Source organism: Odontesthes bonariensis, chromosome 2 (assembly GCF_027942865.1).
Source record: "Odontesthes bonariensis isolate fOdoBon6 chromosome 2, fOdoBon6.hap1, whole genome shotgun sequence".
Lineage (NCBI taxonomy): Eukaryota > Metazoa > Chordata > Actinopteri > Atheriniformes > Atherinopsidae > Odontesthes > Odontesthes bonariensis.
The window spans coordinates 35,985,121-36,004,360 of record NC_134507.1 but is presented as its reverse complement, the minus strand read 5'-3'; the positions used below and the strand labels follow the sequence as shown (position 1 = coordinate 36,004,360).

Genomic DNA, 19,240 nt, shown 5'->3' with positions numbered 1-19,240 from the left:
ACATTTAAAAACAAATATCCAGCCCACGAGCCAACATCTAAACACGTCTCATCATGTTTGCACACTTTCTGCCTTCCTCACATTCTGATCTATTTCCATTCCCCTGTTTCCTCCTTTCTTAACTGAGTGTTGCAACAGAGCTGTTTCCCTGCAGGATCAATAAGGTTTCTGCAGTCATTCTGATCAGCTGTTTCCTGCTGAAGCAGCAACACTTTGACAGACAAAAGAAGCTGAAACATGAAAGAGACTCACAGCAGAGTCCTGGTTTTCCTCACAGATGGAGGCGTTGGGTGGTTGGAGCTGCAGAGCGCTGACAGACGGAGGACTTCATCCGAGCTGAGCTGGAAACACTGACGGACTCACACTCCTTTAAGATGACTCTTCTCTGTTCCAGCTTACCTGTAAAACCTGAAGGTTCAGTTCTCTGGAACGCTGAGTTTCCTGATGGAGGAAAGATAAAACAGCAGAAGTCACACACAGAAACAGACAGACAGAGAGACTCTGACAGATGTGTGAACATCTGTTCTGCAGCAGTCCTGTCAGAACTTTAACTGTGGGTCACTTCACCAGGTGGAAGCTTTGAACAAACACATCAGTGTGTGTGTGAGTCTGTGCGACTCCCACCTGAACACTGAGGCTTCCTGACATTGTTGCAGGTGAACTGCTGCTGTCAGCTGGAATGTTGTCAGATTTCTGTCACCACCTCATCTACCAGCAGAGGCTCACAGCTCAGCTTCGTCTCATTCCTGTTGACACGTCATGTGACCCATCATGAGGGAGCTGCTTGGCTTTAAGTAAAGGAAGTCAGCTGATCAGTGCTTATGGATAATACTCATCCTCACCTTGTCAGAACCACTGTAGGTTCTGGTCTGAACCCGCCCTTCCCTCTGCCTTCTGTCACGCTGCATCCACCCACCTCACACTCTGCTCCCCTCAGCAAAAAGTACTTTATTCAAGTGTACTATGAATATACTTATTTTATACCAAAACTGAGGCAGTATACTTGAAGTTTACTTTTTATATACTATATTCTATATACTTAAGAATAGTATAGTGAAGTATACTTGGCTTATACTGAAAAGTATAAAGAAAAGTCCAAGACTAAAAACATTTATACTAAGACTTAAGACTTTAGTACTAAAGCTTATACATGTACTTCAGTATACTTTTGACTTATTTCTACCACAAAGTACTAATACTTTGTTACTGTTTATCTTGATCCAAGTACAGAATAAGGTCAAGTCATTGACTCAGCGAAGAAGGACTTAAAGCTATGGTAGGTAATCCTAGAGAGGTAGCAAGATTCGAAAGTGGCCCCTCCTCTAAGCTCCACCCACCCCCCCACCCCCCCCCCCCCCCCCCCCCCCTCCCCATTCCGTCAGTGCTTCATCCAAAGCCACGCCCCCACAAACTTGAACGCGCATCTGACGCTGGGACTCTGCCGACATGTCCCACTCGCGCGGAGGAGGGAGCCGAAAGAGGGGGGCGTAGGCAGAAAGCGCAGAGGCATCTGATTGGTTTTTTGTAGCGCCCAATCCGAGATCAGCGGGGATTGGTCAGCTTTTTCTCAGTCCTGCAGCTGCCACAGAGGTCTGATTATTTTCGTCCCTTTTTCTAAATACATCTTGTATAGATTTCTCTCAGGATAGACGGACCATTTCACCCAGTATTACAAAATGTGTTTCTGAACAGGATTACCAACCATAGCTTTAATTTCATAGAGGCTCTTTGTTTTTTAAATGCACATCTTTAATGATTTAAGCAGGTATTTGTAAATACACTGTATGGTATCTTTTAAAATGTTACATAAATATATCAAACTTGTTCTCAAAATTCTGTCTTGTGATTTTGTAAATACATTACAGTCTAGTATACAGACAGTGTGAGTTAACTTTAAGAAGTATATTCCAGGTATATAAATATTCTAATGGATAGTGACTGCCACATCTAATGTGGGTGACCTGGGTTTAAATCCCCTCCATGAAAGGCACTATCTGCAGTAGGGGTCCTTAGGCGAGACCCCCTCACCGTACCCGCCTACCAGTGTAAGTCACTTTGGATAAAAGCGTCTGACAAATACATGAACATAACCAGTATGCTACAACTAATATGCTAAGCAAACTTACAAGTACACTTAAGTTATACAACAAGTATTATTTTTAGTATTATTATTTTTTTAGTTTTAGAAATTCTAAGTTCATAAATGTATACTTAAAGTATACTTGAAAATACTAAAATGTGGACTGGAAGTATATACAGTACCTAGTACATCAGTAGTATATAGATGAGTGTACTTTTTTAAACTTAAAATGACCTTATTATGCATAGTATACTTTTATAAACTGAAAAATGTTCCAATTTAGTCTGAAGAAGTATTAAATTAGTATACTTTCTAGTACACTACAAGTACATGGTACGTAGTATACTTGCTATACTTATACTCAAGCATGCTTAATAAAATGAACTTCAAGTACTACTTTTTGCTAAGGGTCCAACAGTCTTTCTTATTCAGGAAGGTTCCAAACTGAATGAAATGAATAAAATGGAAGTATCTGAGCAGCTGCCATGAAAGAGCAGAAGCAGACAGTGAAGGGGCGGGGTTTATTCCAAACTCTCAGCTGGTCTCCCATTGGTTACCATCTATGATGTCAGAAGGGGACACATTTCTACTGGCTCCTGAATCCAGGAGGCGGTGTGGTGGAAGCGGTTCTGGATGAATGGCTGATGGTTCCTGACTCCGAACGTTCATGTCAGTCACAGAGCTTATTCTGGACTTTGACATCTTCAGTAATCTGACACTTCAGACTTTCTTTTCCTGCTCTCACACATGAAAGCAGGAGCGTCTGAGCTGTGAATGTGATGAGCATCGGCCATCTTTGCATGTCTGAGTTTACAAGCTGAGATTCCTGTTTGAAACGGCTGTTTTCAACCAGCTCATGAAGAAATCTATCAACCCCTCCAAAGTATAAAACATTCAGAGTAAAGGTTTGATCAGAAACAAAAATTAAAAACATGTCCCTTTAATCAAGAAAATCTATCAAGATCTCATCTAACATTTTTTTCTTTCAGCTTCTTCATTCTGCATCTTTCTAATGAGTAAAGAGAGACTTCAGTTCCAGCTTCATCTTCATCAGGAGGATTTAAGTTAAGCAGCTTCTTATCCTTCATCCGTGTGTGCGGCCACACCTTCATCTCTTCTCTGTGAAAAAAATGTCGTCTGGCTGCTCTCACTGAGCATTCTTAGCATTTTCTTGTTTCCATAACATGCATGAGTTGTATCTTGGCGCGTCTTGTTGTCCCTCTGTTCTCAGCTGCCTCTATTTTAGATCGAAAGAAATGAATGATCACTTTTCTTTGTTCAGTTCAGCTCTAATGAAACTAATATCTGCTGGAACTGTGAAGGAAGGGGACTTTTTTGCCCTCTTGTGGTGTAAAGATAAACTGCATGATGTCAGTTCCATGATGCAGAAACTCTGTGAAGAAAATAAATGTGGAAATATATAGACTTTTCTCATCTTCTTGTTGAAGCTCCAACCTCCATCATATCATAAAGATCTCATCCATCCCTTTCCTGTTCCTGCTGCACACACCTGTTGTAGTATAACCAGCAGGATATCAGAGGCTTCTGAGGTGACACTGCAGTCTGTAATACAATTCAATTAAATTCAATTCATTTTTATTTATATAGCGCCAAATACAACAAATGTCATCTCAAGGCACTTAGATAGTAAGTCCAATTCAAGCCAATTGGAATTCAATTAATTAATAATAATCATAATTCATAAAATAATCCAATTCGTTCATATAGAGCCAATTCAAAAACAATTTCCTAGCTAAGGAAACCAACAGATTGCACTGAAAACTTTTTGTTTTTCGGTCCAATCTCCCGGCCTGAGCGTGCCTGAGGCGACTGTGGAGAGAAACGACTCCCTTTTAACAGGAAGAAACCTCTGGCAGAACCAGAACCAGGAAGGGTGGCCATCCGCCTCGACCAGCTGGGGTTTGAGAAGACAGAAAGGGGGGAGGGGGGGAGGGGGCCGCGGCTGCGGCGGCACTGTAACACCATTCAAAGGATATCTGTTGGAACAGGGAAACACGAGTTTAATATCACAATATACATATACATAAAGAGATTAAAGTGAGGAAAGGTGTGACAGATGAGGCCCCCCAGCAGTCTTGGCCTATAGCAGCTTAACTATGGGATGTTTCAGGATCACCTGAGCCATCCCTAACTATAAGCTTTATAAAAAAGGAAAGTTTTAAGCCTGGTCTTAAAAGTGGAAAGGGTGTCTGCTTCCCGGACATTTACTGGCAGCTTATTCCACAATAGAGGGGCCTGATAACTGAAGGCTCTGCCTCCCATTCTACTTTTAGAAACTCTGGGAACCTCAAGTAAACCTGCAGTTTGGGAACGAAGTGCTCTGTTAGGAAAATATCTTACAATGAGATCTTTAAGATATGATGGAGCTCGGTCATGAAGAGCTTTATATGTAAGGAGAAGAATCTTAAATTCTATTCTGAATTTAACAGGGAGCCAGATGTTGGTAAATTGATCAGAACAACACACGCACACTAAATTAAGCACAAGCTGTGTAAACTGCACTACATTACATTACATTTACATTACATTACATTACATTACATTACGGTCATTTTGCAGACGCTTTTAACCAAAGCGACTTACAATAAGTGCGTTCAACATCGGTAGGCAAAAGAACTTCAGGTCACAAGAAATCACAAGTGCATTTCCTTCCAAAACCAAACAGCTGAGAGCAAAACTAGTGCTAGAGTAAGTGCAGTAAGTTAGGTACCTCAGCCTCTCACCAACTGCACACCAGTCACAGCGGGGTGGGGATGCAAACCCTGGTTCGGGTAGGGGGAGAAATAAAAGAGGTAAGAAAAGCAGGAATGGGATGCAAACCCTGGTTCGGGTAGGGGAAGAAATAAAAGAGGTAAGAAAAGCAGGAATGGGATTCAAACCCTGGTTCGGGTAGGGGGTAATGAAAATATAGAGGGTGCCAGTGGTGGAGGAAACAATAAGTGCGTAAGGAACTAGGACGGCGCAGATGCTGTCCTAAGAGGGCGGATCAGGGTAGTTTTTCCTGAAGAGGTGGGTTTTCAGCCTGCAGCGAAAGATGGGCAGTGACTCAGCTGTCCTGATATCAGTCAGGAGATCGTTCCACCATCGGGGTGCCAGAACAGAGAAAAGCCGTGACCGTGTCGATCGTGCGCAGGGACCCCTGAGTGACGGGGCAGCCAGGCGCCTGGTGGCCGCAGAGCGAAGTGGTCGGGCGGGGGTGTAGGGCTCGACCATAGCCTGGAGGTATGAAGGAGCTGTTCCTTCCACTGCCCTGTAGGCCAGCACCAGAGTCTTAAACTGGATGCGAGCAGCTACAGGGAGCCAGTGTAGAGAGCGGAGAAGGGGAGTGGTGTGGGAGAACTTTGGGAGGTTGAACACCAGACGAGCAGCAGCTTTCTGAACCAGCTCCAGAGGTCTGATGGCAGAAGCCGGGGCGCCAGCAAGGAGGGAGTTGCAGTAGTCCAGGCGGGAGATGACAAGAGCTAAATACGACTAGTGTTCCGGAAGGCAAACAATGAGGTAAGTTTTCAGAGAATTTTGTACAGGGCCCAGCCAAACCTGTCAGCGGCCCTGCACATACTACAGATCCTCTCAGCTGGAATTGATCAATCGGGCACTCTGGTGTCACTTGACAACTGACTAGCCTACTCAACTCATCTTCTTTCCAGAACTCAACCATGACAGCACACACCTGAAGGTTCCACCGAGATTTGAACTCGGATCTCTGGCTTCAGAGTCCAGAGTGCTGACCTTTACACCATTGAACCCCTTCCACAGTCAATTTATGCTCTCAGTCACGCAAATGCTGACAATGAAAGGGTTTATAGCAACGTGATTTTTCAGTGATACTCTTACAGCTTGTATTCTCAGCATGGGCACAACAGTCAAGCAACACATTCTGTATCTTCACTGGTCAAAGGTTAGAATCCGCCTGTCAAGTGGAGGAACAGGGTTCGATTCCCTGACGGGGAGGGTGCCATTTTTGCTCAGCAGCTGGGGGTTCGCCAAAGTCCATTTCAGCAGAGAGAGTCCAGGGAATCAGAGCTGAAGCACAGAGGAAAGGGAGCAGTAAGAACCTACAAGCTGTATTTGCACAAACTTTCAAGCAAAGACAACTTTCTCCTTAAGGTGACAGAGTTCTGCTTTAATGTTACAGTGGGTTCAGTTTAGTGTCATGATGCCAGACTCCAGGGCCCAAAAGCCAACGAGTTTGAAGATGATTTATTAACTGATTTCTTTCCACAGTTCAGTAAACAAGGAAAGTCAGATTTAAGAGTTCATTCCTCTTGAAGCAGACGGAGACAGGAGCTGGAGACTGAGGCAGGTACAGGGAGGCTACCGAGCGTTTCCAGGTGGATGTTGAATGGAGCAGTCGGTGAAGTCAGTGCTCATCAAACACAGCTCCGAAGCAGTCCCCAGGTCAGAGCCAGCCTTCTTTAGCAGTTTGCTGAGTTTCTTTGAGTCGCTGGCTCTGATGCTGCTGCCACAGCAGATGGTGCTGAAGAAAGATGGCACTCTGCACCACAGACTTAGAAAAGGTATGCAACAGGTAACCTCCCAGGAATTCCTCAGCCACCTCTTCTCCTGGGATGGAGACGCTGTTTGGCTTATTCGTGCTCCTCCTAAAATCAGCAGCTGAGGTGATTATTCCCACACCAGGCCACACAGTGGTTGACCACCTCCCTGCCTCTTGTCCTTCCTTCCCTGGTTACCTGTCAGATTTTATTACTCATTTTAAAAGCTTTGAATAGTTGGACGGTTGCCTCTGTCTATGATCTGTGAACTCCTTACTCCCCTGATTGCTGCTCACACGGCCCACTGTTTAATAAAACTGACCTGTTCATTAGATGGAAATGAATCCCTGCACTCCTAAAAATCACTTTATTTTGAGGCTTTTTCTTCTAATTAAAACCCCACTTTCATAATTACTCGGGACTCTTTGTAAAATGCAAATAAAACCAGAAAGATATGATCTTAGAACTATTAAAAAGTCATATCTAATTAGAAATAGTGCCAGTTCTTTGCCATCTGTTGGTTTCCTTAGCTAGGAAATACTTTTTCAATTGCTCTGTATGAATGAATTGGATTCATTCTGAATTGAATTAATTGGATTATAATTACAATGAACTGAACTCCAATTGGCCTGAATTGGACTTTATTTCTGAAGTGCCCTGAGATGACATTTGTTGTAATTGTAATAGTTTATTTTGGCAACATTTGAAACAAACTGACATTATTCTGTCTTGGAAAACACTGCTGGTGGAAAACATGATACTGGCTGCTGAAAAACTGGCAGAAGTGGACCTTCCAACGGGACAGTGACAGGAAGTAATCAGCTGAAGTCGTCCAGAGATTAACAGAGAACACAAATCAACATTCTGGAATCCGGACTTCAGTTCCATCCAGAATCTGTGGTTGGAACCACAGACCAGAAGAGACAGAACAGAAGCCTTCACAAAGTTGTGATGTCATCACTGTAGTGACATCACAAAGTTTATACAGGCCAGACATTTTCACTGCTTTTTCACAGTTGGTCAGGAGTTTATCTGAAGAAACACGTCCAGTTTTTGAAGCATATTTGAAAGTCACAGCAAACGGTTTTCACATCAGCAACAAGCTGCAGATGTGGCTGTTGTGCTGCTTCTGATTCACAGTCAGTGTGGACAATATGGAAAGTAGAGCTCAGGAGGAGCAGCTTCTGCTTCTGCTTCTTCCATCATTACTTAGAGAGATGACACTGGAATGGCACTGAGATGCTTTGGTATTCAGAGCTTTTATTGATTCTTTAAGGGTGGCAGCTTCATGACACTTTCTCCAGTCTGACCCTCACTTGGAACACAGTCAGACATACTGGGACATGTGGGACAGGATCACAGTGTTCATACTGTACATATCTGAGAACATCCACAGGAAGACACTTTATCATTTACATGTTGATTCTGCCTTTCAAAGTCAGATTTTTACTAGAATCCATGTTATACACTGTATGCTGACACGTAGAAATAATCCCATTCTGCTTGTAAGCAGCTCTAAATAGAAACAAGCATGACTACACTGTTATTACTGTATTATGTTGATGCATAAAAACAGCTGAATGATTGTGCTGTAAACACTGAGAACAAGCTGAAAATGTGGCTGTTGTGTTACTTTTTCTTCACAGTCAGTGTAGACAACATACAAAACAGCTTCAAAGATACTTCCAGGTGAGGCGTGAAGAAAGCAGCTGTGAGCACCGTATGTTGATTGTAGGAGACAAAAAAATATGCATGTAAACATTATTGAAGAGATAATGACACATAATTTCATCTGAGGCCTTGATTAGAATTAATATATAATAGTTTTCATAGTTACTTAGAATAGTCTGCAATAGTTGCTTAATAGTGTGAAGACAGCTGCAGGACTGACAAAAAGCTGACCAATCCAAACTCCTCTGGCCGAGCACATAAAACCTGTTGGGCAGGTAATTCTTTTTTTTGCTTTGGGGGGGATTTGTTATTTTCATGAAATATGTACAGGTAAATGAGACATGAGTCCCACCGTCAGATGCGCGTTCATGTTTGTGGGGGCGTGGCTTTCCATGGAGCACTGATCCATCCCGCTTAGCGGAGGTGCTACTTTCAAATCTTGCTAGCTCTCCAGGATTACCAACCATGCCTTTAAATGTATTGAACATTCTCCTACATCGTGTTGTTTGATATCTATGTTTCACGCCTGGGCCTAGTCCACACACGATAATGACGTTTTTACAGCCAAACTATCCTAAATGTGTTGTGCTAAAAGTTAGCAAGCTAGAAAATAATTAAGATTAAGATTAAGATCCGATTTATTGGTCATGCATACATGCATGCACACGAAATTTGTCCTCCGCTTTTAACCCATCCAGGTTGGCACCTGTTGACACACACATGCACATGCACAGGGTCACACACTCAGAGACAGATGCCAACCTGGAGCGGTGGGCAGCCATTCAGCGCCCGTCATCACATTACAGCTGACTAGCATCCTCCTCCCTGTCACGTCATTTTCTGACACTTGGCCACATCTGCTTGTAGTGCGTGCCTTTTCTTTTCTCTCAATTTTTGTGCTCCTCCTTTACGTTTCTTCTCCATTTTTGCACTGCTGATTGATTGATGAATTGACAGATGAAGAGGAGGAGGGGCCTATACCCTGGGCCCTCCAATGTTGATTAGCCAGACACTAGAGGAACTGTTAACATTGGTTATCACATCAAAGGCCAGCCCAACTACATTAAAACTCTATTTCTTTTTTTTTTGCCGGCCGCACCGGCCCACCGGGAAAAGTCCCGGTACTCCCGATGGCCAGTCCGCCCTTGCATACAATAAATACATTATTACTGACCTGGACAATGATGCATTCAGGTTCCGTTCCTGTTGTCCCATTTTTAATCACATATATAAAAAGGATCACTGCTTCTGTTTTCATTTACATCTCATACAGCATTCATACAACCCATGTTTGCCACCATTGCCTGGGCTCTATGAACATGTGCTGCATATTATTTACAGTTCAGATCATAAAGCTGAAAAAGAGAGCAAAACAGCACACGTGATGACTGCTGACTGAGAACAGAGCACCGCTGCTTCTGAAATCACAAGAAGTGATGTCATCACTGATTATGACTTCACAGTTTTGCATGACATCACAGTGGAAACATGTCATCAAAGGACATGACATCACTGTAGTTTCTAAAAGCCTGAAAGACAAAGCGCCTGAAAAACAACACGTACTTAAAAAGTAATTTAGACAAACGCTAAAAAACAACAAGCAAAACGAGTCAAAGCAGAATATCCTCTCCTGCACTTCTGTGGGGTGACATAGTAGATGAAGAGATTCTGGAAAATGAGTCTGAGGGTTTCTACATATTTCCCTTTGAAAGTGGCAAAGAGGAAAGTTGTGAGGAACCCGCCAACAGGCCAGAAGCTGTAACAGCGAGCTCAGGAAACCATCAATCCCAGGTCTCTGCTGCTTCCAACACACCCAACAAAGAAAACACGTCTACACGTAGAGGCACGTCTACGTCTACGCCAGTTCCTACGCCAGTTCCTACGCTTATGCGGGTGACTCATGTAAATACATTGTATGATATAAACTCGTGTCAGCAACAGCCAGCATAACAATGTGTCCTTAGCCAGCGTACAAAGAAGCATAAACTAACGCTTCCCCAGCATCCTGTTGCAGCTTTGATGGTGGAACCTCTGGGAGCTCCTTCTTGTTCAGGGTTTGACTCCAGTTCAGACTGATAGTGTTGTTCCATTCTACCAGAGTAACGTTCTTTTCACCAACTTTCTTCCTCCCACGCAGCTTGCTCAGCAGTTACCATGGTAACGAGAATCTGGCTTTCTCAAGAATTTTGACCAAAGCCTGTCTCATACATTTCAGTAAGACCTCGGGAAATTGTACCAAAAAGGGCAAAACATGTCTCCTTTAAAGGACCAATAAGAGCTACATCTCAGACTCTACAGGCCTCAGTTAACTTGTTAAATGTGTGAGTGGGTCAGTGTGAAAACTCAACATCTAGGCTGTTATTTCCAGCTCCCACATGTAACTGAAATTCCGACAGAAACTCAGAATAAGTGCACAGCAACAGACAGTACAATATTTGGCAGTGACTAAGTGCCTTTAGCACAGACAGGAGGGTGGAGGTGAGAGGTGATATTCAGTGGGTCTATATGATGAGATTAATTCCATTATAGCTATGGTTGGGTTATGCTCCTTATTTGAGCAAGGGTAATTATCCTTGGATATATGGCGGTGAATGAATCGAATCATAGGCACAAAGCACGTCATACCCCGGTACGATAGGTGGCGCTGTACCCGTTTCAACTATTGCTAATAGAGCCACCTCCGGTTGACCTCTTCACCACCACCAACAACAACAAACTCAGGCATTCGAGCTAGATGGCGAACGAAGGGCAAGATGACGCTACGTCCCTCTACATTTTGTTTGTGATGAGCTGCTTATTGCACAAACGCGATGCACAACCGAGTTATCTCGGGGTCTTAATCCGATCGCGAGTAACCCTATCCGATCCAATTTTTTGTCAGATTAAGGTGTATACATGAACTTAATAAGTCAGTCTTATTATAATTTAGCCCTTAATCCGATTCTTTCAGTGCCATGTAACCTCACTTAATGAGGCTGATACCAGACCAACCAGATGAGCCTCCAGCGTCCACCTGTCCTGATAGTCCCTCACAAGCAGCTGTCTGTTGTTAGCACGTTAAGCTTTGATTGGTCTGGGCTGGTCTGTGGCATTATTTATAAACCTTCACCCTTGCTGTTTCCTCTCATAGCTTGTTTTCACCATGACAGCTGCTGGGTTCTTCCTGAGGTATAAGCACAAGCTGTCTTTTACAGTTTTTGTTTGGTTGGAAACATTGGTTAATATTGAATTCTTACTCTTTGTTGTACATAATTTCAGGGTTTCCCTCTTTGCCTTGTTGACAGCTGCTACATGGGGTTTTCCCACTAAAGGTGTGCTATCATCTGTTGTGGTAAAACATTACATGCTTGCTTGAATCAGCTTCTGCTAAACTTGTTCTCATGCACCCAGGTTCAAAATCAGCAGGCCAGAGCAGCAGCGGCACAAGAGCTGCAGGTAATTTTGGCTCTTACCAGGGAGCAGCCGCTGGCCGCCCGGTGACCGTGCCCAACACTGCTTCCAGTAACACTTACATGGCGACACCTGTGCTGGTCTCTGGTCAAAGTCAACCTGTTCTTCAGGCTGACCCAAGACTCAGCGGCTATGGCTCATTTGTGCCAACGCAACTGGTTGTCCAAGCTCCCGGTTTTGTCCAAGCTCCTGGCCTTGTCCAAGGTGCTCTTCAGGCAGACCCAAGACTCAGCAGCTATGGCTCACTTGTGCCAACGCAACTGGTTGTCCAAGCTCCCGGTTTTGTCCAAGGTGCTCTTCAGGCAGACCCAAGATTCAGCAGCTCTGGCTCCGTTGTGCCTGTGCAAATGGCTGTCCAAGCTTCTGGTGTCCCACAGGCTGTTCAGACGGGTCCAGCATTGAGCAGCTTGAGCTCTGGCCTGCCTGCAACAGGATACTCTACTGTCACTTATGTGCCTGTTGACGTAGGATCTGACGCTGGCGCTCTGCAACCTGGAGCTGCCCAACCTGGACCACAAGGTAAATCTTCTGCTTGGAGTGTAGATGGCCCAAAATATGTTTGGAGTGGAGCTTTTAACTTTATATCCTAGGAAACTGGGATGTCAACACTCTGTGCTATCAGAACTTCTGCTGTGAAAATGACTAATTGTGAAATGTCTCCACACAGAAACCCAGTGGACTATTGCTCCCTCAGTCTTTGAGGATGCGTCAGCCCAAGCCCTCAGCCTCACTGACGTTCTCCCTGCAGCCCCTCTGTCACCACCTGGCCCTGTCCTCCAGTCAGGGGAGACTTCCAGTGTCACGAAGGAAGCTGAACTCGGGAATTACCAGCAGCAGACGGAGGAATTCGGCTACCCGGATGAACGCCAAGGGTCTGCACCGGGATCTGCAACCGTACTGGTGCCACGCTTTGGTGTGGGTGGATCTCCTGACTTTGACTACCGGCTTTTGTACGGCTTGTACCCCTCTGGAACCTACAGCACCTTCAGCCAGCAGCATGAGAAGGGCAAAGACTACTTTCAGGATGTCCACTACTTGAAGGAGCATATTACTGACAGCCATGGTTCTGGGCAGCAGAAAAAGTTCTTCCCAAGTGCCCGCTAGAGCTGAACATGATGTGCAGAGGGTATGTTGAGAGTGGTACCTGCAAATGTCTTAATCGCAATGCTCTAACTAATCTGGTTCTGTTTCAGATTGGAAAGCTGAATCCAACGTTCTGAGAAGATTCTTTTTAGTCTTTGAATAAAATCTTGTCAAATGATCTCGCTTCAGAATGATTGACTAAGGGAAACGATGTCCTGTGTACACCATCTGGGTTCAAGGCAAATGGCAGGCATCACCTGTCATATTTGACTGGGACGTTCTGCTTTTGGTTTCAAACATGGCTTCTCAAAGCTCTGCATCTTGAGAGGAATTGCTATGAAGGTGTTAAATAGTTGCACCCTTTGCTCAATTGACTATAGCGATCAGCTACAGCATCCTTTACAGCCATTTCTCTACACCTGTACATGGCAGCCAGACACAACCCCTTCTATAGATTGCTGAGTGCATGGTAGCCAACCTGAAGGCTTGCCAAACAAACATTTTACTTGAAATACTTGGCTGGATACTCCTTAAATATTATTCTGCAATTAAACCACAGCCAGTGCTGTCTTTAGCAGTGTCATATGATGACCTTGTCTGGGTTTTTTTCCCCCCAAACCCTGCAGATGGAATGCTAAAGTAATCGCAAGCCAGTGGATAATGAACATGATTTTTATTTTTGTCTCTGAGTATCCATATACTAGGACTGTCAAAATTGCTTATGTTCAAATATTCCCTCTAAAAAAAAAAAAAAAAAACATTAAAACATCTGTATTTGCGCATTGTCTGACGCACATACACATCTGGGGGCTTTCAATCAGCCAGGCGACGACAGCATTGTGTCAATGGCAAGACGAACTACAACGAGACATGACTACTTGTATAGGTAGTTTAAACATATTTGACAATGTATTTGAGTTTAATATTATGCCATGTTCATTTGGGTGCACATTTTCAAGATGTAACCTCATGTTGCTGGTGGTCGAATGATAAGCTAACCGTAGCTTTTTTAACATAAGTCAACTTTCAGCAGTGACGCTGTGCCAGACAGTGTGTTATGGTAAATTCGATGTCTGCTAACCTTTTGTCTCTTAGATGACACCTTGTTGTAAATCCAATATCTGCAGACCATTCGTCTCTTGATTAACACATAGGCAATCATTTAAATGACCATTGTCTCCGGATTCTGCATCTCCCCAAAGTGCGAGACTTTCCCCCAGGGGGTGTGGCAAGGAGACAGTTGAAGAAATACACACCTGAAAGAACAAAGCCCCTTCCTCTTGTATAAATGCTTTTGATTCCCCTTGTTCTGGGTCTTTTCTCACCATGAACGCTGACTGGTGAGGACTGACCTCTTTTGCAGAAGAAAATAAACACGTGGCCGGCCGGCAGAAACATTGAAAGTCTCTATTTCACTTCTCATCAGATGTAATAGGAAGGTAAGCAAAATCTTGATAGGGAGTTAAGACAAAATTTCCACGACAAGTGCGACTCCTGTGACCTGTCCCTGACCCCGTCATGCAGTGTTCCGACTCAAGGCAGACAGCGGCTGCGCAGATGTTTTTCCACATTCGAATATTAATTTTCACCTTCGACTGTCTGTTTTTAAAACCTATTCAAATTTAGAATATTCTTTGACAACCCTACCCTGTACCACTCTTCTATTGTGCTTTAATAGGCAACTTGTTGCCTTTCCACTCTGTAATGGCAGGTTCTGCAGTTGTGCCAGAACATGCCTATTGATGTTGCATCCTCTGAATTTACAACTTCTAAATGGGAAGTCAGATTTCCTAGTTGGTATCCTGGGTAAGCTTTATCCAGTCCTTGTACAGTTGGAAGTGTACATGGTTTACTGAGTAAACGTAAAATCTTTCATTTGCTATTCTGCTCTAACTCACTGAGCAAAGTATTGGTAGAACTAATGGTGCTCTCCCAGTACCCAGCTCCTCATCCAGCTTTCAAATTTCTATCCAGCAGTTTGTGCTCATAAGTGGTCCAGGAAAGATGTTGGAGCAACTCTAAGCGAGAGGATGTGTTGCTGATGCCATTTAAGAAAAATAAATTTGATTTGAAGACTGGTTTGTCTATGAAAATATAAAAACAATCTTTTGAATTTTAATTCTCCATAGATTCCTCAATTGGCCTGTTGGCCTTGTTTTAATGTGCTCTTTTCATGTCTTGTACACAGTTTGTTTTTATTGCTGAGTTAATATTTTACTGTTTTCTGCAAATGCTTTTATTAGTGTGGTCATTTTACAATCCTTGTATTTTGTTTCATTCCATTTTTGTCCTTCTTAATTGCTATATCAAACATTGAGTTACATTTTGCTTGAAAAATGCTCTATAAAGTCACAAGCCCTGCAAATCCCTGAGATGCTCAGAGAAAGTCTTAAAGGGGACATATTATGTTAAAATAACTTTTTGTTGTTCCCACCTGTGCTTTTAGAGCATGATTTGGGTTCTGAAGTCTATATCTTTATACCACGAGTGTTTTGGGTATATCTGGAAGAATGGACTCGCGTGCGTTTACTGCATTAAATTGCACACCAGATGCCCAGCATCAAAGCTGAAAAAATGTGAACTTTAAACCTTATGTGAAATAAAATGTGGTGAAGAGCAGGATTTCTCCACACGTCAGTCATCATGATGTGAGTGCTCAGCTGCATAGAAACATAAGAAGAAGCTCCTCTTTAAGACTGTGTGATTGTAAAGATCATCGTGGATTTGTCACCTTCAGTTTCTAAAGAATTTGTTCCAAAAATCTTCCCGTGAAGTGATTTGATTGTAGGTCAGCGCCCACTGCAGGCTATAGAGTGAAGAGATTCCTCTATTTTACCAGAGAGTTGGCTTGAGAGGCTGATGTTGAGCCTGCACATTGACTTCCCTGATGTGATTGTTCTCTGCAGCTGAAAATGGGACTCTCAGATAACTTAGTGTCTGTCAAGCTCCTCTGTTCCCTGTGTGTAGTTTTGTGTTTGTCACAGAGAAACCAAGGAAGCTTAATTTGATGACATCCTCATAAACTGCGTCTTTTCTAAACAGTTTAGTTCTATTTTAGAAGTCAGAGTACAATAATAGATGTTTCTGCATCTATAAAAAGCTGGTTTGTGATCACTTCTCTCGCGTACGGCCACACCGCCCTGAACACGCCCGATCTCTGAAGCTAAAGTCAGTTTGACACATTTATTTTGCTTTTAATTCTTGTTCTATCAACACATTTCCTTCACAGCAAGTTGTGTCCCTCAACACATGTGCAACCCTTTGACCAAAACCAATTCAACGTGCCATGAGAAAATTCGACCAACGGGAAATGACATCAAGCCATGTGCTAACTAACACAATGAAGGGACCAAAACTAAGTTCTTGTAATGTGTAAAATGCAATTAATCCCACAGCACTTTGCACTATAAAAGGTATATGTAGATGGGCACAGAAAAATAAACATCTGCACATAAGACGTCCCGGTTATCAGATTTGATACATTTTACTGATCTGAACTGCATGTAATTCAGTCTTCACCCAGCTTTCTATGTTAGACTGATTAAAGGAGAAAAGTACTGATATATTGGATTCCCACTAGCCATTGTTCAGATTTAAACAGAAAGTTTGAGGCATAATCTTAAAGGTAGAGAGGGTGTCAGCTTAGAGCTCCAAATTGATCATGTTGCTTTGCACCCAAGGGCATTTGAGAATGCATCTTCCACATGTGTGCATGTCAGGAAAACAAATGCAGGAGAGATTTAAATCTCGTGTAGGATGAAAATCCCAACATGGGAAGATGCAATGCCATGTTCAGGACCGAGTTTGAAGCACAGTGGCATAAGCCCTCCAGCTGGTGTCCCAGGTGAGATGAATAAAGGCCGCACACACAGAGGGCAAGTTGAGACACAGTTGGTTCAGAGGGATGTATGGCTCTGATGAGGCAGGCACACAGAAGACACCAAGTTGTGCTAAGCAGAGGAGGGGCAAGGCTACGTAGCATAGGCTAACGAGTCACATGCAATTAAAGCTTGGAAAAGGCCAGCGAGTGCAGATTTAACAGAAACACCTTCATGGTGCAAGGGCAAGCAGGGCCACTGTATTGAGCTTCAAGTTATTTTGGTCTGGGTTTGTGTAATGCAATTCAACCATGAGGAGAAGGAAACATGTAGTGGTAGAATTTAAAGCAGAAGTATTCAGTTTGCCCTTCAAAAGCAGAGTCAGCCTCAGTGGGTGTGGTGAAGACTCAAATCCTCTATGAAGTGAAAACAAACCACGAGTTAAAGTATTCTGATGTCAGCACTCGATACACAGACACCATCATTTTATTGGTCAAGTTTATTTTGCCAGAGTTCAGCCACATGTTGGAATCTCCATGGAAGTGTGCATGAGAGTCACCTGCAGAAAACAGAAGGGGTCAGTATTGATACAGGAGTCTCAATACTTCAGACACTAGTCCAGCTTTACCTTAGTACAGCTTCTGCCCTTTAGACCCAGTCTTGGCATCAAAGTGGTCAAAAGCATCCTGGGAGTATTTGGCGTACGAACTGGAGTCACGGGCTCGTTGGTAGCCATTGCTGGACTGGACGACGTGGGATGAAGGGTATACAGCGCGCATCTCAGATGTGTCCTTAGGGACCTGGTCGGAGGTCCAGGCAGACTGTGGGAAAGAACGGTCGATCTTCAAGTTCATTAGGGCAGCAAGGAAACGGGCAAAGTCTGCGTCCTGCGCAGTAAAGCCAGCATTAGACCCAGAGGAGCCGCTGCTGCCGTAGCCAGAGCCAGAGGAGCCGCTGCTGCCGTAGCCAGACCCAGAGGAGACGCTGCCAGAGCCAGAGGATCCACTGTTTAGACCTGAGCCCAGAAATTAGTTGAAGCAAAGTATGACAGCATGGTTAGTCATGCTGTCAGTAGCTTCTGTATCACTGCCAATATGTTTAGTAACAAAGCTAAAGGAGTATCTGCAGTTCAAGTGGGTCATTAAACCTGAAGTCTAATATATTGTAAGATTTGGTGCTGCATGATTAATATAGTTGCAGACCCTCTTCCCTCTCATTCCTACCAACATCATGGGTTGAGCATGTCCAGACTAAACAACTTCCCATGTTGGCTGCCTTTATATAAACTGCACCTAAATGTTGATATACTTGCTTTTCTGGGGGGGATAACATGTTCCAATGCTGAAGAGCAGGACACAAAGCCAGGAAATCCTGTTTGGATTTCAAAAGAAAACAAAGAAACTTTAGTATACAGGAGAACAAAAACCTAAACCATTAAACATGAAGACTCACCTGAAGAAAACCTTAAACAACATGTTGAACAAGACAAAACAGAAGCAACACAATTCAGATAAAACTGGTCCAAAACAGCAATCTGGTGACTGCTTGCGTTTGAGAGAAGATTTGTGCTGTAACTCATCTGAGGCTGCAGCTGACTTTATATTGGTGCTCTACCTGCTCTAATTGCACTCATAAACCTCACCTGGGACCCAGTCAGATCGTGCTGCATTCAATTCAGCTCTGAAAATGAACACTTCTGACATCCCATTTAAAAAGGTTTGTTGCAACATGTGAGGAATGAACATGGGATGTTTTAAATAAGGTGAATCACGCTTGGTCAGATACGGTGTTAAACATCTGGACCAAAGTCCTGCAGATCACTGTGGGCCCCTAATCTCTGGCTGGGGAGTGTGAGGGGAGTGACAGAGATTTGGTCTGAAGGACTCCAGGTTATAACCTCGGTTCTAATACGTCACAAACACGTCACAGTCATGAAATTGGGGTCCAACACATCACTTGTCCACTTCACTAGTGGGAGCTGCTAGTTGGGTTTCAAGGGGAAAAAAGTGAGCTCAGCGTGACATAAGACTGGAGTCTTAGTAAGTTAACCTGCTGAGTTCTGGAAATAACTCTAAAATAATGTTGACTCCTTGGCAGGAATAAGGAGCTCTGCAGCTCTCTCATCCAGAGGATCAAGAAGCATGGATGTGTTTGGAACATAGCAGAGGGTGGATTCTTACTAAAGTCACGCTAACTGCCTTTTGCGCACTCTGAGATGTTTAAAGCTCAGATTAATATCTGAGCTGAGATGTAGAAACGTGAGACAACATGATGCAGAGCTGCTCTTTTATTAAGTGATATGGAGGAGATCTTAGATTTATTTCAGATGAACTTGATTAAACAGGACATAACGGAGGTTAAATGTTTAAAGCACCTTGTGCCATCATTTTGTTCATATCTGGAAGTGTTTCTCAAATTTGTCTTGACGATTTCTGTGGATTTCCATCATTCCTCCTGAAAACTTGTTGCCTTGTGAGAACAACCACAGACTCCCACAGACTCCCTGTGACACAGCAAACTTCCAACATGGGAAATGTGACATTTGAGCACTTTATAGTCTGTAGGCGACTGTTTTCTGTTCTTTGTACTGTGGAGGCTTTAGCAGCCATCAGTGAGGTGGAACT

The 19,240-nt window shown here is 43.5% G+C and overlaps 1 protein-coding gene across 1 annotated transcript in view; it reads right to left on the bottom strand.

Moving 5' to 3' along the window:
- LOC142397845 (protein NLRC3-like) overlaps nucleotides 1-425 on the bottom strand; it is a 37,840-nt gene extending 37,415 nt beyond the window's left edge. Inside the window, exon 1 of the mRNA XM_075481589.1 lies at nucleotides 253-425. The gene's annotated coding sequence lies outside the window, so the exon portion shown is untranslated. The remainder of the gene's footprint in view (nucleotides 1-252) is intronic.
- Nucleotides 426-19,240: the final 18,815 nt, after the last annotated feature.